The sequence below is a fragment of the Pistacia vera genome, unplaced genomic scaffold (genome assembly GCF_008641045.1).
Source record: "Pistacia vera cultivar Batoury unplaced genomic scaffold, PisVer_v2 Contig359, whole genome shotgun sequence".
In the NCBI taxonomy this organism is placed as follows: domain Eukaryota; kingdom Viridiplantae; phylum Streptophyta; class Magnoliopsida; order Sapindales; family Anacardiaceae; genus Pistacia; species Pistacia vera.
Window position 1 is genome coordinate 1 of NW_022196178.1, and position 4,863 is coordinate 4,863.

General features: G+C 32.2%; 1 non-coding gene across 1 annotated transcript; it reads right to left on the reverse strand.

Moving 5' to 3' along the window:
- Nucleotides 1-4,171: 4,171 nt before the first annotated feature.
- On the reverse strand, nucleotides 4,172-4,243 carry TRNAT-UGU. Its single transcript has one exon. It is a non-coding gene; the product is annotated as a tRNA-Thr (tRNA).
- Between the last annotated feature and the right edge of the window lie 620 nt (nucleotides 4,244-4,863).

Consider the following 4,863-nt stretch of genomic DNA (forward strand, 5'->3'; position numbering starts at 1 on the left):
TCAGCAAAATTATTATTACAAACTAATGGACAATCAACATTTTGAATTATTTGGCTTTGACGTTTTGGATTTTGTATCTGTACCCGATGTTAATGGCTGCCATGTTGCCTGATTGAGATATCATAAAAACGGATTTCTTTTTTTATAATAAAGAAATGAGGAGAGATGGTATCTTGATTTGCTGGTGTCTTTTTGTTTGAAGTTGAGGTTTTGGTTTCTTGAATACACCCAGTTGGCATTAGATGAGATTGCCATGAAGTTTCATGGATGCTTTTCTGCCTTTCTCTTTCCTCTGCAGGACCTCTTCTCAATAACTCCAGAATTCAAGTGATTGGAAAATGAGCATCTTTTTACCATTTTATGCCGACAGTGGAATCTGGGAGTTGGCAAACCATTATAACATCACATTTCTAACCAATACGAAATTAGTCTTAATATTTAGAAATAAATTGTTTGCAAGTTCTTTTTTATTGTCAAAGGGAAACTAAAATGGATTTAAAAAAACAAAAAACTTTTTGATAGGTTCTTTATGAGCCAAGACTCTTTGAAATGCTCCTTAATTCCAAATAAATTTAGGGTACGTTTAGTGCAGAAAATATTAGATTATTGGAATCTTATATTATCTTGAAGATTACTAGAAAGTATGTTATTTAAATTATTAAATTTTTTTTTAATATTAATATAATATTATTTTTATTATTAATTTTTGAATAATTTTTAACCCCCAATGTTTTAGATTTAGTTAAAACACCTCTGCTTATACAAAACTTTAATTTATGACAAAATTACCCCCATCCCCTGTCGCCATCGCAAACCACTGTCGTAAGTCTTTGAAAGTCGTCGTGAGTAGCTCACCGTGACCACAAGGCTTTAATATGGCCGTTTTTGGCCATATTGATGGCAAAAAAGGGCCATATCAGACCAGATCAGGCCACTAATGGCCAGGGATCTGATTGTTAACGGTCAGATCTAGCCTGATATGGTCGTTTTCGGCCATCAATATGGCCAGAAACAGCCATATCGAAACTTTCCGGAGCCTCCCAACGAATCTCGATCATTTTTAGAGACTCTGACGACTTTTCGATGGTGCTCCGTGGTGGTTGGTCCGCTGTCGACGGTGGTGGTTGGGTGATGATGGTGGTCTGTAATTTATTTTAAATATAAGGGTATTATTGTCTAAAATTTTAATTAAATAAAGGTAAAATTAAAATGGTATATTAATATAAATTTATTTTAAAATAGGGATATTATTATCTAATTTTTTTATTAATAAGTGATAGAGTTGTAACCAAAATAAGATTACCAAGGTAATCTTATAATACCTAAAAAAATAAAAATAATCTAATATTATTAATAGTAACAATTATTAGTAATACAAAATTATTACTTGATAATTAAATATAAAATGGGATAACCTCAGTAACCTTCCTTTACCCCTAACTGAATGACCCACTTATATTCAAGGAGCCCAATTAATAAATGTAATGGGGGTGAATATTTAGTGCATTTTAAATGTGAATTACAGTAAGCAGAAGGGATCACAGGTGAATTTAAGTGATAATTAGTAAAAAAGAGTGAGTGTAGGAATTGAATCCAATGTTGATTTTGTACTTGGTTAGTTGGTATCATATTAATTATTGAAAAACAAAGAGTCAGGGCTCAATAATTGATGGGTCCCCTGTATTAATTGGCCTGTTGAAAAAGTAGGGATATGTATCTGATGGTGTTCAATCGCATACGACAACTCAAACTCATTTACTCGTACATCAGTTTCCTTGATCAGCACCTTCACTTCGCTTCTGGGCTTGGGTTCGGTCTTCGCCAATGGGCTCAATTCCCAAAATGGTTTTGGTTTCACAGCATTGCCAACAGCTAGCAAAATATAACAAAGATTTAGCATGCATGTAATGAAATAAAATGGAACTTGGGTAATGAAGTGGGTCGTTACTCATTTAAAGAATAATGGGACTGCATTTGTTCCCTTTTTTTTTGCCGAAAAGTCTAAAAGTTTTTACTTATAATCAAATATTAAGATCAATTTGTGTGCTCTAAAAAGTTTTTTTTAGAGGAAAATTGACATTAAAAAATGACCTATAATTGAATTATTAAAGGCAATTGACAATTGTTCCTTTTCAAAGACTTATAAGTATGTTTATGGAAAACAAAAAAAAAAAAAAAAAAAAGACGGTAATTGTAAAGTTATATAGAGTTTCATTCTTGAACTATGAAAACAGGTAAGGATATTGCAATAACTAACTACTAAAGATTAAGGTTGGGTTGGGTTGAGCTTGGATCTCGGTACGGTTGGGTTGATCCTAATTGTGGGCCCTATTCATTATATCACAGTAATGGTCTTTACATGTTTTATTACAGCATGGTGTATATATCGACATCACATAAATTTTTTATTCTTTTTTCAATTTTTAATATTATAAATAACATTATTTTAGTACAAATGGGATGGATAATGAGAAATGGTGTAAAGGGTGGTGTAAAGATCAGCATACTCTTATCGAATATCCAAAATTTGAAGCTATGGGAGTTTGTTGGAACGGTTTATAGGGTTAACTCGATAGCGGGTAGACAGGTTGGAGTAATTACCGAGCGTTTTTAAGGGGTTAGTAGCGGTTTAACAACACCCAAGCCGTGTGCTGGCGTGTGATTTTCCAACGTTTTGACAGTTTTTTAAAATGAAAATTTACATATACCCATAAACTAAACCCCAACTTCAACCATAGTTGGGGTTTTTTTCAAATTCACAATATTCGTAGCAACGTTGCCTTCCAAGTTTACTTATTGTAAGTTTTTTTATGTTATATTACTTATACACCATAATTGAAAGTTGCATTTAAGAGAATAATATGCTACCACAATGTTGAGACTGCAAAATTATATAGAACAGCCGCAAAAACATTCTAAAAACAGTGTTGTCTTTTCTTCCCATCAGTGAAGCAAGCATAAAAAAACAATCTTATTTAACAAAAGACCAGGCTTCAATCAATCCATAAATGCCAACTAGAAAGAATCAACTCCACGAGAAAAAAACCACCTATTTTCAATAACAACCGGTAAGAAATGACAATTAAACTAATTTCTAAAAAATTATAAATGATATTAAACAACAATAGTTAGCATGAAATTTTACATCTCAAAGATAAGTGAATGAACCTTCATCAGCATTCTCTTTTTCTCAGAGATTTGGTCGGCTTATTGCGGATTATTCGTCTTTTCCCTGTATAAGAGAAGGTTTGACTTAAATCTCTTGTCATAAGTACAAAACTTCTACGTCCACCTTTACTAAAAACATTGAGATGATAGTAAATGTTTGTTTCTTATAATTACTATATGATTAGGGGGCCACTATGTCATAGACCAGCGTAGGAAGCAATTGAACTGTGTTCAACTATTTACAGGTAATATAACTACATAAACCCACAACGCCAATTACTTGTTTCCACCTGTGTCGTTAACATGCATTTCCGATCTATGTAAAGGAGCACATACTATTTTTTTAAGAAGCAGAATATAACTTCAATTAAAAATGGTCTAGGGGTTTCCTTTTTCTCTTTAGTGGTGGGTACAAGTATCTAACCATTTACAGGAGCTGGCAGAACTTCAGGAAAATCAAATCAGCTGAATTCTCCTGGCTTGTTCGGTATTGCAAATATCATTAAGTGCTCCTTCCACTGCAATCGATCATTGATACCAAGTTCTCCGAACAGGTTCTGTATATTTGGGTAAGCCCCAACTTGCCGGCAAGAAAAGAAAATATTTATTAATTAAAGGGAAATGCAGAAGATTAGCCCTACTTTAGGAAAGGAAAAGCCAAAAAGATGACTTCGTCAACATTCAAAAGGATTGTAACAGTCATCTAGAAGTTGAGAATTGAATGGGGTTTGAAGAAATTTTTAAACCAGCAAAGGGATTATTATTTATGAATAATAGTGGAAATGAGTTTTTTTGAGATAAAATTTTTATAAACCCCTCAAAAATACACTACACTGGTTTTGAGGGGTTTTTAAACTAGTCAAAACCAATTCATTAAAAATCTGGCAAGTGGGGGTTTTTAAACACCTTAAAACCAGTCCAATTAAAAACCCCCCAAAACCAGTGAAAAAAAAATTACAAGCAGACCCTAAAAGCAAAAAAAAAGAAAAAAAAAAAAAGAAGGTGCCCCCATGCAGGATCGAACTACAGACCTTCAGTTTACAAGACTGACGCTCTACCACTGAGCTATAGGGGCTCAGGTATTCCTGTTGTAACCATTAATAATATCTCTTTTATCAACATGATTCAAAGAGTCCATTTTCCTTTTACCCACAACCCCAAGGGATGCTTATATCTAAAACGCCCCACAGTTTTGAAAAAGTATTAAGAAACCCCTGTTGTTTCATTGTAAGCTTGTAATGTATTGGATAACTTCAGTGCCCTTATGAATGGGCTATAAAGATTGAAAAGTTACTACGGGACGAAATATCAAATTGCCCTTAATAGTAATGTAAGTATTAAAATATGAATATTTAATTTTTATTGACAAGAGTGATAATAATAGACGATCACACCACTTAAACTGAAAATGTAAATACCATTTTTCCCTTTCAAATAGAATCAATTAAATGCATTGCTTGAATTGATTGGTTGTTTAATTAGTTTCTATAAATGAAAATAATGCTACACTTAAAAAGAAATCTTACAAAGTGATGTGATAAAAAATGAATGAAAAAATGAATATAATGAATTTAATTTTTTATTTTACTTTTCTAATCTTTTTTTGTTATCTTACTTTATATAGAATCTTTGTAAGATTTTTTTATTAATATTGTATTATTTCAATAAAAAACATAAGGCTATTGTTGATGGTCG